This window comes from Canis lupus, chromosome 4 (assembly GCF_048164855.1).
Source record: "Canis lupus baileyi chromosome 4, mCanLup2.hap1, whole genome shotgun sequence".
NCBI lineage: Eukaryota > Metazoa > Chordata > Mammalia > Carnivora > Canidae > Canis > Canis lupus.
In genome coordinates, this window is record NC_132841.1 from 51,861,937 (window position 1) to 51,882,750 (window position 20,814).

Sequence of the window (20,814 nt, forward strand, 5' to 3'; positions counted from 1 at the left end):
TTTGCATTCTTTTTGTATTAGGTCTTGTAAACCCCGTGTGTATTTTACACATACAGCACACATGAGCTCGGACTAGCCACATTTCAAAGCAGCCCTCCAGGGTGTGTGTTGGTGGGGATTGAATTAGATTGGATTAGAAAGACAGTGAGGACCGTGGGGTAGGGGGAACCAAAGCACGTTCATCTCCGCACCTTGCTGTCTAGCAGAGGAGGTGCTGTGTCGGCCATGGGTGAATGCACGCAGGGTGAATGCAAAGACCACGGGCTTGGAGGGGGGGTGGGAGGGGGTTTCAATTCCTTTGATAGTGTGTGACATTAAGCCAATTGCTTAAGTTCTCTGTGCCTCGAGTCCTTATTTGGAAAATGGGAACATAGGTTTGCTCCACAGTGGGGTTTGCGAGGATTAAATGGGTGGGTAGATGAAGAGCACTCCGAACATGAGAATTCTAGCTCCCCAACTAGAATGTCCTCAGACACTGGCGGCTCCGGCCAGCCTCAGCACCGTGGGCCTCCCACTCACTAACTCTCCAGGTTTTGGCCACAGTCATCTATCTGCACCTCGTGCCTCTGCTCCTCTCACCCTCCATCCTAGGGCTGCAGCGACAAAGCACCACGAACCAGATGGCTTAAAGCAACAGAGATTTATTTATTCTCTCGCATTATTCTTCTGGAAGCTGGAAGTCCAAGATCAAGGAGTGTTCAGGACTGTGCTCTGTCCAGGGCTGTTGGGGGGAATCTGTTCTGTGCCTTTTTCCCTGCCCCTGGTGTTGTCCGCAGTCCTGGTGCTCCTTGGCTCCTGGATGCATCCTTGAAATCTCTGCCTTGTCACAAAGCGTCTCCCTGCGTGTCTGGGTTTGCACAGGGCATTCTTCTCTAATGTGCACCTGTTCCCACACCTCTTCTCTCCTTCTAAGGACAACAGTCATATTGGATTAAGGGCCACCCTACTCCAGTATGACCTCACCTTCACTTACATCTTGATGGCTACAGCAAAGGCCTTATTTCCAAATAGGGTCACATTCACAGATAACAGGGGAGAGGACTTCAACACATCTTTGGGGGGGAACGCAATGCGGCCCCACACAGGGTTATTGTGAGGATGAGACAAACAAGTGTGTATACATGCCCCACGAGCTCACAGATGCTCCCCCTCAAGGCTACCTCACAATCTCTTCTGCTGGCACCAGGGTCTCTAAGGCTGTCACAGTGACTTCTTGCACCTCTCAACATTCCCAGACTCCAGCTCAGATAACTGCCAGGCACAGGGTGTGTGACTTGAACTAGAAATGCGTGAGAGTTAACATCCCCTCGGCTGACTGTGGACCACCAGGGGATCAGAAATGGGAGAGAATCAGAAAACACATTTCCTCTCCATCCCTTGACCCCACCCCCCACCCCACAGGACACTGTGGGGACTGAGCTCCATAAGCCCTCTCAGAGGCTGGTCAGCAAGGTGAAGCCACCAGCCAGGCTTGCTACAGAGCTGTGGTCAGTGTGATAACGCCCTCCATCGTATGACTCTCCCCACTCTACACTGCTCGCTATCCTTTCCTTCACGCCTGCTTCCCCAGAGTTACATCCCTCCCACCTTGCTCTTCTACAGAACCTGGACTAAGATATTCAATAAATATCCACTGCCTTTCCAGACTCAGCCCAACTGATGTCACCTCCTCTAGAAAGCTCTGATACACCCCCATTCTTACCCAGTTTCCTTCAGACTCTGATAGCACCCTCTACACTTAGGTCTATAAGAGCACTTAGGATATCACATTACAATTACTGGCATCCTTACCTGTCTCCCCCACCAGACTATGACTCTTTCCCTGGACTACTCTCTATTCATTATTGTATCCCCAGCACTCAGATATTTGATAACTGAAGTTTTGTGATTCAAGTAGTTAGCATCTGCTGATACCATGGGGTGGGAGGAGTCTATAGAATCTTTCCCACTCGCTTCCACCCTGCCCCTGAGAAAATGCCTCTTCTATCCACTCACTGATGCTGGAAATGCCTTTCCAAGAATCAAGTGTCACAATGAGATACGATGTAAAATGCAAATGTCTCTCTTAGAGAAAATGTAGGTCCTTAAATTCTCACTAAAATGTAACTGACTGATAGTGTAGTTCTTTTCTGACAGAGGTGGGAAGTCATAAGGAGACACAAGGACATTTCATTCCACACAGAGCCAATATCATGCATCCAGGAAAGAGCTCTGGGGCAGTCTGAAGGGGTGAAGGATACCCCTCCCTCAAGTGAGCTCTGCCATTGATCTGCTATGGGCCCCAAAACTCCTATTCTCCCGTGGGTCAAGTCTACAATTCAGTAGAGGAAAATTTCCCAGAAGCCAGAAGACTTGGTTCTTTCACTGGTATTTCTGCTTGCTAGCTATGTGATCTTAGGCAAACCCTTCCCCTTTCAGTTCCTTTAAATTTAAAATTATGATGATGATGATGGTGGTGGTGGTGGTGGTGGTGGTGGTGGTGATACATTCTCTGGCTTCTTTACAGGGCAATTGGAAAAATAAAATAAGCAACACATGTGAACCTACCTTCTCATATGTGAAGCAATTTACATGTGTGAGGAATTTATTGTTCTTCAATTTGTCATAAAGACCTTCTTGACAGAGGACCTTCTTTCATAGAAACCCTTTCATAGAGTTCTCAGGGGAGAGTCGACAGGCAAGCCCTCTCTGTGTGACTCATAGCCACCCACACTTGTAGGTGTCATTTTTCTTTGGGGCCTCGGGGGCCAGGAGTCCATCTGCCTCTCAGGCGAGGGGAGCTATCGCCATCCCAGGCATGCTCACCTGCACTCTTGGCACCCCTGAGCCGCAAGAGAGGATGTGGCCTCCAGGCTCTGGGCTCCTCGCAAATGACTACACTTCTGCCTGAGTTGGAAGCTACACAGAACTCAGTTCTTAGCTCAGGTTTAACTCAAAGGGGTGTTTGCTAGGTATATATATTTTCTCTTTGGTGGAAAGTTTAAGGGAAGAAATGAAAAATGAAAAGGACCACAGCCTGAAATCAGAAAAGTAAAAGCCAATGTAGCGTCTCCTCCTGGGTTTGTTTCTGTTGTCCCCAGGAAACACCTCAACATTTAGACTTTTCCTTTCTAACTCTGGATTTGTCCTCACATATCCGCATTTCTGCTAAGTTCTATTAGTTGAGGTAACTACAAAGGTCCATCCAGGTTTGAGGGGAGAGAACGTTCACCATGTCTCCCTCAATGGAGATGTGTCACATTAAAAAAATGTGCCATAAGGGGCACCTGGGTGGCTCAGTCAGTTAAGCATCTGACTCTTGATTTTGGCTCAGGTCATGATCTCAGGGTCATGAGATTGAATCCCGAGACAGGCTCCACACTGAGTGTAAGGCCCTCTTAAGATTCTATCTATCTATCTATCTATCTATCTATCTATCTATCTATCTCTATCTCCCTCTGCCCCTCCTCTCCACCTGCACATGTTCTCTTGCCCTCTCTTGCTCTAAAAAAAAAAAAAAAAAAAAAAAAAATTCCATCAGACAGCAGCATGTAGGATGAGATATATGTCGGTGTGGCCATCTTTGGAAAATACTATCTGCCACACTAGCTTTTTAATGAAGGGGGAAAAGCTCTCATTAAAAACTATTAAGTCAGGCTGAAAAAAAATGAAATGTGAAGTAGTGAATTAAAAGCATGAATCTTACAAGAAAACAGCATGCTTACCAAAGCATCCCCTTAGAATATATTTTGATGGTAATAATAATAATGATGTTAAGTGCTTCTCAACCTACAGAGTGTGTCTGCATCATGATCTCCTTTAATCCAGCAAGGCTGGGAAGCAGGAGCATCCATTTCCCAGTTAAGGAGACTGAGGCTTACAACAGCGAGTACCTTGTCACACATCATATGCTGGTTAGTGACAGTAGAGGGGCTTGAACTCAGGGATTCTGACTCAGATTGTGGTATCCATCCCATGTCTGACCAGCAGCCAGGTTGGGTGATATAGAGCACACATTTCAGAGAGCTTCAAAGTTCATAAGAAACTTCTACCTAGTCATCAAGTTCCAGATGTGGCTTTGCTGCAGTTTGAGTCTGAACCACTCATTGTCTCTCTGAGTCTTGGTCTAGCCATTGGCAAATGCAGAGGATTGCACTAGTGGAGGTTAAAATTTTTCCTTAAAAAAAAAAAAAAAAAAAAAAAGTTTGAGTAACCACATCCTTTCTCCAAGTAAATCTTATGAGGATCTTCACTCTATGAAACATCTATTCAAAATACAGCTGTTGTACCCACCAGAGCTAAACAGCAGCCATCCTAAGGTCCACCCCTGGGTATACACTCAACAGAAATGTGTTCACTTGTCCAACACAAAGCTCGTGCAAGAAATGTTCATAACAGCTAAGTTCATAATACCAAAACCTGGAAACAACCCAAATGTCCATCAACAGTACAAAAGATCAATAAATTGTGGTATTGTCAGGAAATGGAAACTACATGGCATTGAAGATAAAAAGACCATTGCATCTCTCAATGCCAGGCACAAAAGAGTATAAGCTTTATAATTCTGCTTATAAGAAGTTCAAAACCAGGTAAGATCAGAAGGTGGTTATCTTTGGTAAGGGTACCGATGAGGAGGGGACAGCAGGGAACTCCCCCCAGGGGGCAGAGAGCATTCTTTACTTTGATCCGGGTAGTGGCTACCTGGATGTATAAATATATAAAAACTCATCAAGCTTTCTCATTGAGATTCATGTGCCTTACTGTATGTAAGTTGTACAAAAAAAAAAAAAAAAGGTTAAAAGCAAAGTGGAATTGTCCTGGTGGAAGCAAACAAGAGAGTCTTATAGACGCATCTGCTGAGCCTCTACCCACTACCTCCATCCACCTACCACCCTAAAGGTCCATGGGATACAGTTTAAAAGACCAGAAAACTAAACTATCTCTAAGGAAACAGAAGCTCCGACAGTATGACTCACCTTTAGAATTCAGTCTCACCCCACAGGTGACAGCTGTTTCAAACACCCAACTTTCCCTTCCATGGTCATCATCTTGTCTTGCCCTCTTCCCAAAGCCCACATGCTACTCCCAGGACCAAAGCTTCCTACCCACTCTCCCTAACCATCACCATCTGCTTCCAACTTCTCAAGAAGGCCCATGCAAGCTTATTGCCTATTGGTGAGCACAGGCTCCCAACTCTAGCCACCTAGGTTCAAATCCTAGCTTCTCACTTGTAGCTGGATGTTTCTTCTTTGCACTCTGAGGTTAATTGATCTCATCGATTGTTAGAATTAGTTTAGTACATGGTGAGCACTTAGCACAGCATCCACTCCATCCTAGGCACTCAGTAAATGTTAGCTATTGTTCTGATCATTGTTGTCTGCTCTCCTTCATTGCTTTCTCATGGCTAAAGAATACATGCCTTTTAAAAAATTAACAATAATCTAGTAAAATGCTTACCACATGCTTCATCGGACTTCTCCTCACAATGTATCCTCCTTTTTCTTTTAGAGCTTGGAGAAGCAGAGGGACAGGGAGAGAGAGAATCTTGAGCAGGCTCCATGCCCAGTGCAGAGCCTGACACACAGGGCTCGATCTCACAACCCTGAGATCATGACCTGAGCCGAAATCAAGACTGGACACTTATCCAGTTGAGTCCCCCAAGTGCCCCGGTCTACCCTCCTTTTGTGTGGACCTAAGGAGGTTGAGTTTCCAAAGTCACACAACTGATTAATGATAGAGTCAAGACTCAAACACAAGCCCACCTGACCCCAAAGCCCATAGGCTGAGCTCTTGGCTACCTTGCTTAGTTAGCCATGTTACGGAGTTGACTGGGCAAGTAACTGATACTAAAAGACTGAACTTTGTATGGGGCCACTGGTGTGATAGAGTCGGGAATCCAACAGGCCTGGGCTCCCATCTTGAACTATGTGGTTTACCAGCTGCCTGAACTTCCACTGTTTCGTTTTTCCAACTTTCAGTTAGTTCAGTTGTAAGTTGAAACACTATTGTATTAAATGTAGCAAATGTACTTCCTAATTGTAGCCAAAAAGAAAGCAAAGTTAGCCCTGGGGATTTCCAGCAGCATGGGATTCTGATGGGGAGTGATATGGGGAAGGGACCATAAGCTCCATCCATGCTTCACCTAGTTCTTCCTCCAGGTCAGAAGGAACCCCTTATCCAGGGACACCCCCTCTGAAGACTAGGGACTTTTTAAAAGATCAAACAATTTTTAAGTGCAAAATGTTAACATTGTTTGTGGTTCCTCTGTTGCCAATTTTAAAACAGTTGTTAAAAACGAACCCTACCCATCAGCCTCTCTTCCCCTTCTTCTCCCCAGGACAGAGCCAATGATAGAATACAAGGCAGTTTTTGTTTTCAGATGGCCCATCTTTCCAAGTCCCTCTTCCCCCTCAGCCCTCAATATTACTTTCTCTTCCTACCTCATTCTGCCATGCCTTAAGCGAGGGGAGTGAGGGTGTCATCCTCGACTCTATGATTTTAGCACTCCCAGGTGACTGGAAGGAGCAGGTGGCTGGAACAGTGACTCAGACTCAGGAGGGAAGGATCTGGCAGTAAAAGTGGGTAAAACAGGCCTGATACTCACACACACCCGATCTGAACATAATAAGCCTTTCCCACTCCCGGAGGTAAGTGGGGACAGTCACACTCCCCTGCACACTTCCACACGAATTACTGAGGCTGCAAGGTTTTCTGGGGACATCCCCCTCTCTCCCCAGGATTGTCATTTTTGATGGCCAGGATACTGAGGTTGTACCCTCCAGGCCTGAAAAAAAGTCGTTTTGTGAAGTGGGCAGATGTAAGCAGCTGGGGAAAGGCATACCGGCGGTGAAAGTCCAGGCCTTAAAAGACTGATACCCAGTATACCCAGTGACTACAACGGAATCCAGTTCATTAAGGAACAGGGTTTCAAACACAAAAGTGCCACTGTGTGCTTTCAAACTCTTGTTAGCAATTCTTAGCATCATCTTAGTCCAATATCATTTATTCCCAGGGATTAAGGGTATTCAGTCACATTTTGTTTCCAGGAGGACACAGTCCCATGGGTATCAAAACTTTAAACTTCCTTTCAAGCAATGACTCTCTTCTTCCCCCTCCCCCGGTCCCCCACCCCCAACCCTCCAAACACATCCACAAGCACTGGACCTGCATGGCTATGGAGCTTGGTGAGGAGAGGAGTAGGGTGTGTTGTCATCACCCCATGTCCTCCACACATGGCCTCTGGTGTTGGGGCAGGACAGAAGGATGGAAGAGCAGAGGTGTCTCCTTACTTAGCTGCCCATGGTGAGGGGACTGATCCTCTATATTACATTGGTCGCTGTTTCCCTGGATGACATGGACTGGCCCCTGGCTCTCTGTGTGGCTGCCTCTCACGGGGCACACACAGTGGTTTTGTTGTGGGTGTTGCATGGCCACCCCCTGCACCATCACCTGCACAGGTGCACCAGCATGGGCTCCAGCTCCTCCTTTCCCTTCTCTCCCCCACCAGAGGCAGTTCACCCCACATTCCCCTTCTACTAGAATCATCTCGTCCACTCAGAGCTCACCTGGGGATAATGGCAGAGCAGCTCGAGTCCCACTTCCCAGCATGATCCCTTGACCCAGGAAGAACATACACATCTTCTCATACCTGAGAGGCTACAGGCTCCCATCTCCTGCCTCCTTCTCCAGGCTCTAGCACCAGATACTCTGCTGGTCTATGGCTCAGAAACTGTGAAAGGAAAAATAATTCTAATCTGTTGGCCTTATTATAAATTTTAAAAATCCCTCCCAAATCTGCACATTAAATAGATTTAAGTCTTATTAAGCACACACTCCTGGGGAGAAGGGCCTGGTGAAAACACAACCAGAGGCCAAGTCCCACTCTAACCTCTGTGCAGAGCACAAGGCAGTATGTGGTTCCTTCATGGGAGAAGTGAACCCAGACCTCCTCGGAGGCAGAAACCCGGAGCTGGCACCAATCATGACAATGTCAACTTTGAGATGGGAAGAGTCTGGGGGAGGATGCTAGACTTCCCAGCAAATACGATATAGGATAAAGAAAATATGATGAAGAGCTTAAGTCACGTTGATTTAAATCACAAAGTACAGGGTGACTCAGCTACAAACAATGGAGTGGCATCTCTCACAGGGGTTAGCTTCAGATTAGCACTCTGGGTAGAAATATCAAAAGTTGGAATGCCCTAGAAGCCATGTAGCATGATATCATACTGGAGACGCACATTTCTCAGTAAGTTCGCTCAGCCAGTGTCTGCCTAAGCGTTCAATAGATCCCTGACTCCTGGTGTGACCATCAGCTGATGCACTTGGCTTCAATGAGGTCCCATGCTGGACCCTCAGTACATCTCTTTAAATCTAGAACCACAACCTGTGTGGAGAGACAGTCACATGATGAGAGGCCCCAGGGAACAGCAGACTCCCTCCCTGTTCCCATCTCATGCTCACTTCAGGGCATCTACGAAAATTCTTTCATTTCCTCCTCTCCTTCCTCTCTCTCAAAATTGTATAGTTGAGCATGGATAACTTCACTGCACATATGACGTGATGCCCATTAAAATATACTTAAAAATACTGAAGGGGCGGGGATCCCTGGGTAAGCTCAGAGGTTCAGCACCTGCCTTCAGCCTGGGGCATGATCCTGGGGTCCCGGGATCAAGTCCCATGTCAGGCTTCCTGCATGGAGCCTGCTGCTTCTCCCTCTGCCTGTGTCTCTGCCTCTCTCTCTCTCTCTCTCTCCCTCTCTGTGTCTCTCATGAATAAATAGATAAAATCTAAAAAAAAAAAAAAAAAAAAACTTAAGGGGCACCTGGGTGGCTCAGTCAGTTAAGTGTCTGCCTTCAGCTCAGGTCATGATTCTGGGGTGCTGGGATCAAGCCCCATGTCAAACTCCCTACTCAGCGGGGACTCTGCTTCTCCTCCCTCTGTTGCTCCCTCCTGCTCCTGCTCTCTCTCTCTCTCTCTCTCAAATAAATAAATAAATCTTTAAAAAACAATAGATACCAGAATGTTAAGTGTAGCTGAAGAAACTGGCTGTATATCCGAAATTACTCTGGCTTGAGCACAGAGAAACTAAGAGATGGAAACTAGGAAAGGGACATGAGGAATAATGGATGACAGGCTTAGAGGGACTAACGTCCATCTTTTTCAAGTATTGGGGCACAGAATAGATGGAATGGAGGAGAGGAAATTTTCAGTGAGGTAATAGAGTATTTTCCAAAACTGGTGAGAGAAACTAATCTTCAGACTGAGGATCCCCACGAAATCTCAAATAGGGTAAATAAGATTAAATCCACCCTTAAGCACATTTATAGATATACCAAGGAGCACTAAAACAAAAACATGATATTACAAAATCAACAGAGAAAACAGAGGTCACCTACAAAAGACGGACAATTAGAGCTGAGATGACAACTGAAACTGCTGGAAGCCTGGAGACAGCCAAGAATGAGACACTCAGAAATCATCTCTTAAAAACAAGGGCAGACATCATTTTCACATGAACACAGATTTAATAGAATTCATTAAAAAAAAGAGAGAGACCACACATTTATAGCAGCAATGTCCACAATAGCCAAAATATGGAAAGAGCCCAGATGTCCAAGAGCATGAATGGATTAAGAAGATGTGATATAGGGATCCCTGGGTGGCGCAGCGGTTTGGCGCCTGCCTTTGGCCCGGGGCGCGATCCTGGAGACCTGAGATCGAATCCCACGTCGGGCTCCCTGCGTGGAGCCTGCTTCTCCCTCTGCCTGTGTCTCTGCCTCTCTGTCTCTCTCTGTGTGACTTTCATGAATAAATAAATAAAATCTTTAAAAAAAAAGATGTGATATATATGTATATATATGTGTGTGTATGTATATATATGTATATGAATATTATTCAGCCATCAAAAAATGAAATCTTGTCATTTGCAACAATGTCGTTGGAATTAGTATATTATGCTAAACGAAATAAGTCAATCAGAGAAAGACAATTATCACATGATCTCACTCATATGTGTAATTTAAGAAACAAAACAGAGGATCATAGGAGAAGTGAAGGAAAAATAAAACAAGACAAAATCAGAGAGGGAAACAAACCATGAGAGACTTTTAATTATAGGAAACAAACTGAAGGTTGCTGGAAGGGAGGGAGGGATGGGGGGATGGGGTCACTGGGTGATGAGCATTCAGGAGGGCACATGATGTGATGAGCACTGGGTGTTATATGCAACTGATGAATCACTGAGTTCTACCTCTGAAACTAATAATACACTATATGTTAGTTAATTGAATGTAAATAAAATTAAATTAAAAAAAGAGGCCAAGTTGAGTCAGTGATCAACCAGATTAAAATTCATCAGTTTATGTTGTCTGTCTCTTGTTCCTTGTCTCCCATCCATCCCCCACACCCACCACCCTGCAGACACACCCGCCTTCTCTCTGTTCCTCCGACACAACACATTCTGGGTCTTTCCCCTGCCCTTCCCCCTGCCTGGAGTGCTCTGTGCTTGCTCTTCTCAACCTTCAAGTCTATCCTCAGAGAAATCTTCAAAAAAAGCCCCTCCAGCCACTGTCATGATGCCCTGTTCAATTTTGCTGGAAGCACTCATCTCCATCTGAAATTCTGTTGCTTGTTTTTTCTGTTGTTGTTGTTTTCTTGTGCATTTTGTTTCCCTCCTCACACCACTAAATGTGAGTCCCATGAGGGCAAAAGCCTGCCTGCTTACCTCATTCACTGTTTATCCTCAGCACCCAGTGCATGGGAAGTGCTCAGGAATTAGGAGGAAAAGCAATGAATTAGGGGCACCTCAGTGGCTCAGCAGTTGAGTGTCTGCCTTTGGCTCAGGTTGTGATCCTCGGGTCCTGGGATTGAGTCCTGCATCGGGCTCCCTCTGGGGAGCCCACTTCTCCCTCTGCCTATGTCTCTGCCTCTCTCTGTGTGTCTCTCATGAATAAATAAATAAAAATCTTAAAAAAAGAAGAAGGAGGAGACGAAGAAGAGAAGAAGAAGAAGAAGAAGAAAAGAAGAAGAAGAAGAAGAAGAAGAAGGAGGAGGAGGAGGAGGAGGAGGAGGAGGAGAAGAAGAAGAAAGAATAGCAATGCATGAATATCTGGGTCACACAAGGTTGTAGCACCTTGCACTCCTGTATCCTCTGGTCATTTCTTGCTTTGAGTTCATGGTGGGAGGAGAGGGCAAAGCCACTGGTTCTGAGGATAAAAGCTCCTTTAACTGCAGGAGAGCTCAGGAGTTGGTCTGGGCTAGCAGAACACATTGGCAACAGGATAAGAAGCTAAAGCTTCTAGATCCTTGGCATTCGTCTAGATGATGGCTCCACATGTGTCTTGTTACCACCTCAACAGTGCTATTTCACAATGGTATACAAAAGATGAGAGTGAACTTCATTCCAAAGGGACTCCTCTTGGGACATCTGGTCACGTGGCATGTAGGAAGTGGGTTCATGAATAAGCATTCAAAGAGGAAATGTTGAAACATCACTGGCCTGCGCTGCAGAGCTGAGATCCCTTAGCTTAGTATTTAAGGCGTTCCACTCTTCAGCCTCGTTCCAGATCTGAGCTCTCTCTTGACCTCAATTTCCCCATCTGAAAAGGCTCAGGGAGGTCCCTTCCAGGACTGATGGCTTAGCATGCTTCTCTTGGACATGTGTTCCTTCCTCCAGCCAAATTGATTTAATTACTGTCCTCCCGGTCCCCCACCTACAACATAAACTCAAAAGTATTTGCCTTTGATTACACTGGCCCTCTACTAATAATGCTACATTTCTTCTCTGCTCTTTGAAATAATGTATAGCCTTTAATGACCAATGGAATTTCTATTCCCATTCTTCTTTCCTATTGGTTCCGGCTGAAAATACTTACTTTTTATAAACTCTTTTATGTAACTGTCTCACCGAGGAGTTGCTACACTATAAACTGCGGGGCAGATTCTGGCCATGGGCCAAATCTGTTTTTATAAAGTTTTATTGGAACACAGCCATGCCAGTTCATTTACAGTTTGCTTTTGGCTGCTTTTACTGCAACAATGGCAGGTCGAATAGTATTAATAAAAATAGTATGGCCCAGAAAGACTAAATATTTACTGTCTGGCCCTTTACAAAACAAGTTTGACAACTTCTGGCCAATCCATGCTTCTCAAACTTGATCTTTATGTACAAAGATCCTGACTGAGATCCAGACAGAAGATATCCAAAGCCACAGGTGAAAATAGTGTATACTCTTGCAGCATCAATTTGACTAGAAGAATAAAGGTGGCGGGGGGGGATAGCCAATAGAATATAAATGTGGACACTAAAGCAAATATATTTATATTTCAAAATGGAATCCAGCATTTGCATGAAATAGTACCTGAAACTCCTGAATGTGACCCAAATTCCAAGCTTAGGAAGGGCCTCTCCACATTGTAGCTGCTCCTCCACTGCTAAAATATTTAAATATAAAATTTGGGAGAAAACCCATCTATGCTATTACATTTGAAGTGAAAGCACATGAGTTTTTGTATCCTCACTACTTCTGATATAGTGCTTTCCTATAAAAACTTCCAGAAGGAATGGGGTCATTTATCAAGGTAAATCCTAAAAGGTTCTCCCCTGTCAGAATAGTTAATGGGGTCCTGCCTGCTGGCAGGATCAGAGGACCTGACCTGCAGAGGTCTCATTCACTGTAGGGGATTTATTAGTGCCTCGACTGTAGCTATGGCAACAGAAAGTCTAATAACATTTTGTTACATTAATAATATTTGCAACAATGCTATTGCCAATTCAAACCACAAATTAGTTCCTTCCTGAGCTGAAGGCAGAACCAACTATACCAGTAGAAGAGCAATGACCTAGTTGTCTTTTTTTGTTTGCCTTTCTCTTTTTCCCTTTTATTTATTTGCTTATTTATTTAGGGGGAAGAAAGGGGATAGGAGATATTATAAAGTTTACTCCAACCCTGGCTAACACCACCACTGTCAACGTCCCCCAACCCCCTGACCATTTCCCTCACCCCAGATGATCCCTGTTGCATGAAACAGTGATCACTCTGTTTTGTTTGATGTTGTTCTTTATCTTCTTTTTGTTTTTAAAAGGCAAACATCCCTAAGAAAGGATAACACATAATATTACCAATCTCTTAGTAAGAATCGGGAGGCACTGGGGGTGGTGAAGGGAGTAAGGCATCCCCAGACTCCCAGCCGGGGTTTGAAGATCTGGGGCCAACCCCAATTCTGGCATTGGCCTGCTGGGCCAGCCTGGGTGAGCCACTTGTCATCTCTGCACCTTCATTTGTCTTTCCTGTAATATGAAAGTAGGGAGCTGGGTGACTTCCAGGAGCATTTCCAGCTGCAATATTCCACAGTCTGAGACAGCATAATTAATGGAAAGACCAAGGTCATGACCACATGGGTAGGCTTAAAAAACATAAGCTAGATCAGAAAAGGTTAATTGCAGAATGACTTGTACTGTATGATACCACTCTAGTTTTTAAATTTAATTTTGGGAATAGGTAACATAGTCCATCTACATTGCTCAAAAAAATATTTTTTAAGGTTTTATTTATTTATTCATGAGAGACACCCAGAGAAAGGCAGAGACACAGGCAGGGGGAGAAGCAGGCTCCCTGTAGGGAGCCTGATGCGGAACTCGATCCCAAGACCCCGGAATCATGACCTGAGCCAAAGGCAGATGCTCAACCACTGAGCCACCCAGGTGACCCTCAAAAAAATAATTTTAAAATACATTTAAAAGTCTTCCTTTCTTCCTTCATCCTACTTCTTTCATCCCACATACAAACATGGATAGATAAGCTTATTTTTTCCCTTGCCACACAAAGGCAGCATACTAAACAATATTCTCCCTCACTTTTTTTTTTTAATTCAGTATGCATTAGAGGAATTTCTATATTAGCATAGAGATTATCTTCATTCTTCTTTCTAATTGGGACGCACCACAATTCATTCAACCAGTCCTCTATGGATGGATGTGTGGATTATTTCTGGTCTTTTTATTACAAGCAATACTTTAATGAATAATCTTGAACATGTGCTTTTGAAAATGTACAAATATATCTATAGACAAATTTCCAGAAATGAAATTTCTTTTTTTTTTATTTTTTTAAATTTTTATTTATTTATGATAGTCACAGAGAGAGAGAGAGAGAGAGAGAGAGGCAGAGACACAGGCAGAGGGAGAAGCAGGCTCCATGCACCGGGAGCCCGACGTGGGATTCGATCCCGGGTCTCCAGGATCGTGCCTTGGGCCAAAGGCGGGCGCCAAACTGCTGAGCCACCCAGGGATCCCCCAGAAATGAAATTTCTTTTGTAATTTTGTGCGTTTGCATTTTTGATGGAGATTTGTCAAATTGCCCTCTCCAGAGAAGACATCAATTCACTCACTCACAGTCAGAGTTTCAGGGTCTCTTTCCCCACGGCTTCTTCTACACACAAATCGTCAGTCTTGGCCAATACCACAGGTTTAAAAAATAGTATCTCAAGGTGATCTTAATTTGTATCGCTCTTTTGATGAATCAGTCAGTGAGTTTTCCCTTGTTGTTAACAATTATTTGTATTTTTTCCTCTGTAAATGAATACTTTCAGCCCTTTTTCATGTATGTCAATGCTTAAAACACAGCGGCCTGTAGATCCTTGATGGCCATGGATGCATAATGAAGGGTAGGAGGAACACTCCCACCCCATGACCTCAATTGGAAGATTGGTTGCCGAATGAACAAGGGGTAGTGGAAAGGGAGGTGGGCGGGGGGTTGGGTGACTGGGTAACAGGCACTGAGGGGGGCACTTGATGGGATGAGCACTGGGTGTTATGCTCTATGTTGGCAAATTGAACTCCAATTAAAAAAATAATAATAATAAATAAAATTATTTTTTTTTAAAAAAAAAAAAAGGAAGATTGGTTGCCTCCACAAAGGAAAGGAGGAGGATTATATGGGGGGGCAGGGGGAGGAACACGATGGACACACAAAGGGATTCCTACTGAGTATGTGACATTCTTATCTCTTTTAAAAAAGACATGAGGGGTGCTGGGGAGGCTCAGTGGATTGAGTGTCTGACTCTTGATTTCTGTTTAGGTCATGATCTCAGGGTTGTGGGATCCAGCCTCAAGTTGGGTTCTGTGCTGGGCATGGAGCCTACTCAAGATTCTCTCTCCCTCTCCCCCTCCCCCCCTCCCCACAATAAAACCAGGCAAGAAGCAAACCTGCAGAAAGAAAATAGAAGAAGGAAGGGACAGAGGAAGGAAGAGAAGGAGGGGAGGATGGAGAGAAGCTGGCAGGGAAAGAGAAACTAGGCTTTAAAAGCCATTGAACCTGAACTTGAAGTTTAGCCCTACTCCACATACTGTGTGGCCTTTGGCAACTCTCCTAACCTCTCTCATTCTCAGTTTCAACATCTTTAGGATGTAGATAATGCCTACTTTGCAGAGTTGGTACCATGACTAAAGATAATCCTTGTAAAATCATGATTAACACATCTCTGTGGCACAACAGGCACATTAGAATTGTAATATTAATTTGGTTCTTATTATTCAAATATGTACAATGCCTTAAGCCAAAAGAAAGGTCTAGTGACTTTTCTTGGCTCAACTACCTCTTTTCCCTATTGGGTTTCCCAAGCCGTCTTCTTGATGATCCCACGCCAGTGTCTTCCCCAGAGCTGTCTGACTGGACAGCCCAAGGGTGAGAGAGGCGAGGGTGTAGTCTTGGGCAGGGAGGGGGAGTTTCCTCTGTGTTGCAAGCCCCGTTCCCAAGAGCTATGACCTCTATTAGCACACAATGAGACTCTGGCTTCCCACTGTGGCAGTATCTAAAAAGTCCATGGTCAACACACCCCTTTCTCGAAGGGCAAACCATGGCCAAGAGTCTCCCTGCCATCCCTCTACAGGGATGACCAACGGGGACGATTACAACTGTGGTTCACCTGAAACCTGTAATCCCCGTAGTCTCAAAAGTGGCTGATTTCTCCCTTTCCTCTTAGTTTCTGTGACATCTAAGGGCAGTAGTCTTCCCTGCCCCAGCCCACAGTGTTACCTCAACTTGTTATTGCCTCATTTCCCCAGACCAGATTCCTTAGCTGTAAACACCTTTTATCAGAACAGGTAAGATTCAAGCAGTGAACTTTGTACAGTCTTTCTTCTATCTTTGGGTAATTTCCTGCTTTGAAATTGTTTCTATTCTCTTTCATTATTTTGATCTTAACACATCAGAGAACTAGAGAGGAGAGAGAGATTGCGGGAAAGGGAGAAGAAGGGAAAGGAGATGGCAAAGAGGGAAAGGAAAAGATTGAAAATAGATGGTATCATAGCAATGGAACCTAGGCTGTCTGGAGAGGAGGCTCTGGAAGTGACCTGAAGGCCCACCTTGGACACCCCCAGGTCCCTGATTAGTGGCTGGACGTGCTATAGGAGCCAATGCAGGGTGTAAGGGGAGGCTCTAGTAATGCCTGCTCTGATAACATCTGGAAGCTTCACCAAGCCAGCATCCTTCCTTCAATTATTGGCAGCAATGAGCCCATAACAACCCATCAATCAACTAATGAAAATCTTGGGGGAAACTCTTATGACTCTTCATGGCCGGGGAAGGTTGCTTTATCCTTAGCAGACCTGATCTGAAGGGAAATCATAAGACACACAAAGTTGAACTGTCTTGGCATTTGTGAGTATTTCTCTCTTCTTTTAGTGACCTACATACTGTAAAGCCAGGAACCTCTCTCTGTAGCATCATTTGCAGGCCTGCCAACATATTTACTGCCAGTGCCTCATCTCCCTTCTCTTTGTCCAAATCTCCCTTTTGTTGACCTTATTTCCCAGAGCTCTTTGCTGGGAGACAACTACCGGTTCTGAGAAACCAACTCATTCTAATGATGTAGTGGTAGGCAAAATAATAACCTTCCAAAGATATTCATACCCTAGTCCACAGGATCTTTCAATCTCTAAAGGAGAATTTGTGATTGGGGTTAAGGTTAAGGAGCTTGAGATGGGCAGACTATCCTGGATCATGCAGGTGAGCCCAGTATAAGTACTCGGGTCCTTAAAGGTGGAGAATCTTTTTCTCTCAGGTCACAGAGATGAAAGGGGAGAAGAAGAGTTGAGGAATTTAATTAAAGACAGAGGAAGTGAGCACAAGTCAGGGAATGTGGGTGACCTCTAGAAGCTAGAAATGGCCCTCAGTGACAGTTGGAAAGGAAACAGGATCCCAGTCCCACAGACACACAGAATTGAATGTTGCCAACAACCCAAATGTCCAAGGAAGCAGATCCATTCCTAGAACCTCCAGTAATGGACACATCCCTACTGACACCTTGATGCCCAGTGAGACCCATGTCAGAAGTCTGACCTATTGAACAGTAAGCTAATAATTTTGTGTTGTTTAAACCACCATATTTGCAGAAATGTGTTATTTTCTAGCAATAGAAAACTAATACAAAGGCTAAGATGAGACTGGTTCAGTAGGGCTTTCAGTTAGTTTATTTTCTGAAGCAATTATGCTACCAGATGAGAAAAACACTCTTATTCATGTTTTGGAACAGGCAGATTGTTTTATAATTCATGGCCATGTGTGTCACCCAGTTTGTTCATTCACCTATTCCATAAAATATTTATGGGATGCCAACTATGTACCAGACACATACTTATACATATGCCTCCTTCTACTCATGTCTACAGGAGTGGATACAATCAGCAAGTCAGTCAACAAGTATTCATTGAGCATCTACAGTATTAGGTATAAGGGCAACTCCATTGAAATTTACCAAAAGGGACTTTCAGCCTCCTGGCAGAAGGCTTGGAAGCCTGAAATTCCCAATCCTGCAAAGGAGGACTGGAACAAGACAGCATCTGAGCCTGCCTCCACTAGAGCTAGGAAGTATTACTGTCTCCCTTTTACATATGCAAAAACCGAGGCTTAGAAGGACAGATTGGCCAGGTCACAGTGTTCTAAGTGACAGAACTGGAATTTTTGTTAAGTTTTCAATCGTAAAATAGACATTACATAAAATTTACCATTGTGCATATACACAGTTCAGCAGTATTAAGTACATCCACATTATTGTGCAATTAATCTTCAGAACTCTTTTCATCTTACAAAACTGAAACACCATACTCATTAAATAATTCCCCATGCTTCCCCAGCCCTTCACAACCACCATTCTACTTTCTGTCTCTATGAATTTCACTCTTCTAGATACTTTGTGGAAGTAGAACCATATAGTTGAGTGGGTTTTTTTGTTTTTTGGTTTTTGTGCCTGGCTTATTTCACTCAACCATACTATCCTTGAGGTTCATCCATAATGTACCATGTGTCAGAATGTCCTTTATTTTTAAGGCTGGAAAATCCTCCATTGTGTGTAAATACCACATGTTATCCATCCACTCATCCTTTGATGGACACTTGGGTTGCTTGCATTTTTTTGGATATTGTGAATAATACTGCTATGAACATGGGCGTACAAATAACTTTGAGACCCTGACATCCATTCTATTTCCCACAGCCTGGCTGAAGCTATGACTTCCCATACTGCAGCTAACCAAATACATGAAATGTTTTTGCTCACATTCCATTCTACACAGGTTAGATGGAGCTAGTTTTATTCTATGACTTTCCAGTGATTAAAATGTAATGTGATGTGCTGCACTAAATCTAAAACTCCAAGTCCTTGGCCCCACATGATCTGCCCCCTACCTACATTACTAATCTCATTTCCAACCATTTGCTATACTTCAGTCATGCTGGCTCTGTTTCTATTCTATAAACATACCGAGTTTGTTCCCACCTGGGGGCCTTTGCATTTCCTGAGCCTTCTCCCTAGGATTTGCATTTACCTTTTGTAAAGTAGTACCTGCTATCACTATCACATTGTCCTATTTTCTTCATTACCAGCTAAAATTTCATTGCTATTTTCTAGTTTATAATCTGTCTCCCTCACAAGAATGCAATTTCCACACAGAGATCTTATCTGTCTCTTTCTCCCAATATCCCCAGAGCATAGAACCATGCCTGGCACATAGTTGGTGCTTATTATTTGTCAAATAAAGAAATGCATTAAAATCTTCATCGCAGCATTGCTTACCATACCAAGAAAATAAAAGGAAACAGTGTCAATGTCTATCAGTGTGAAATGATTAAATAAATCAATATGGATTTATTATAATCCATATTAATCATAAAAATGATTAATCCATTTTTAATAAAAAATGATTAAATAAATAAATTCTAGAGTCATTGAAAAGAGTTAAGAGAAATTATAGACAGGAAAGAATGACTTCAAGATATGATTGATTTTTTTAATTGTATTTATTTATTTATTTTTAAAGATTTTATTTATTTATATATTCCTGAGAGAGGCAGAGACATAGGCAGAGGGAGAAGCAGGCTCCCTATGAGGAGCTTGATGCAGGACTCGATCCCAGGACCCTGGGATCACACCCTGAGCCAAAGGCAGATGCTCAACCACTGAGCCACCCAGGTGCCCCTGACTGAGTTTTTTTAAAGCATGTTGCAAAATAATAAGTACGCTACAATTCTAGTTGGGTAAAATATCAAAAATATATGTTTGTATGAATGTTTAGAACTATACTTATGAGCAGTCATGCCTGAGGAACAAGATTGGAGACAAAAGAGAAAGGTTTTCTTTCATTTCATACACTCTGTATTGTCAAAAAGTTTTATAATTAGCTTCAAGAGCTTTGGCAATGAAAAAAATATATTACTATTTTGCTGAACTGTTTACAGAAAAGTATACTGTATTTACAATTTACTTTGAAATATAAAAAAGATAAGATGGATTGATAGTATGGATAGAGGACCGGATGGTTGGGTTGACATATGATAAAGCAACATCTTCTTTGTAAAATCTAAATGTGAATATATGTGTGTTCACTGTACAAGTTGTTCAATTTTCTGTATGTTTGAAAATGTTCATAACAAAATTGAGGGTGGAAATTTTACTTGTTCAATGAACATTTCTCAAATGCCTGTTATGTGTCAGGCGTGCACTGTAAGTTTCGTTTTATTTCTATGCTGCGAAAGTGGCACCTAAATGGCATTTGGCTCGAAGGTCATCATCATGTCCTCTTCCCTTCATTCATTCTACCACTTATTCCACAAGTCAGGCCACGGCCCTCCTAGCATCCTAGAAAAATAAAACCCATCAGTTTTATTGTTCTGCCTCCATATGGATTTAGGGTTCCCTGTATTAAAGAGCCCCGTGTGCCAGGTGGAGACTGGATCAGAGTATTAAAGAATCTGTATTTGTTCAAGTGCAGCAGGAAATAGGCAGCACACTCAAAACACTTAGCTGGAGAGAATCAAATGAGGGACGCTATACAGAGGTGTGGGTAGAGTTAAGGAAATAGCTGGGCGTGGTGACACACCCAGGGAAGCCATTACCAGCCCTCATCCCTAGGTCTGAAGGAGCCAGGTGAGAGTGATGTTAATAGAGCTCAGGCCTACAGAAGATGTGGGTGTAGGAAGCAGCCCTTCCAAGGTTGCAGCAGAGGATTAATGTCCCTACTTCTCTCTTTTCCCACACATCCATCTGCTGGTACCTCCCATTGCCAAACCCCACTGGAAGCCAGAGAGCAGAGGTATCCAAGTGATGGTGTCTTTAGAGGTCAGTGTCTCTGGTTATGAAGTGAGGCAGAGCATAGATTTGAGGCAAGGCAGAGGCAGGGTCAGGTGATCTGAAAAAAAAGTTTAAGACAAAATTATAACTATAAGAAACAAATCAAACCAAACTTACAATTTATCAGGCAGTACAGGTCACTTAGAGAGTGAAAGAAGTTATTATCAATAACTATACCGGATCTATAGACAGAGCCAGGACTGTATG